The following is a 584-nucleotide window of genomic DNA, read 5'->3' on the forward strand; positions in this document are numbered from 1 at the left end:
ATAAATATGGAATTGGTTATAACTATATCTTGGAGAATTATTTATTATTGGTTAGAAATTTATTAAAATTAGTTTTATATATTTTTAAATTTAAATTAGATATATTAGTTTTCAAGTGTATTATCTTCTAATTTTTTATTATGAATTTAAATTTCAAATTATTATGTTTTTTGGTTTGTTTTTTATGGTATCCCCCGTCCGTTAGGCCAATGACTAATCCATCACGAATTAGAATTCTATTTAAGAATTTATCGTTAACTAATAAATTGCTGCATATATAAGGTGAGATTCGAACCTCCAAATAATTTAAAATTTTGGATTAAAATTTTATAATTTAGAATAAATAAAATAATTTTAAAAGATTAATTAATATTAACTTAAAAAAAATTAGTTACCCAAGAAAACTCTTCACTTAATTGTACAAAAATGGCCGTTTGCCTAAACCTTACGTCCTTACTATTCAAAGTACATCACTACTTGCATTGTATGCAAAATGTACCTCCCTTAATATAATTTTAGAAAAATAGCAAATAGATGTACGGAAAATTGCATAAAAAAAAATATTTTACCAAATATAATTATAG

This window comes from Arachis ipaensis, chromosome B10 (assembly GCF_000816755.2).
Source record: "Arachis ipaensis cultivar K30076 chromosome B10, Araip1.1, whole genome shotgun sequence".
NCBI classification, from domain to species: domain Eukaryota; kingdom Viridiplantae; phylum Streptophyta; class Magnoliopsida; order Fabales; family Fabaceae; genus Arachis; species Arachis ipaensis.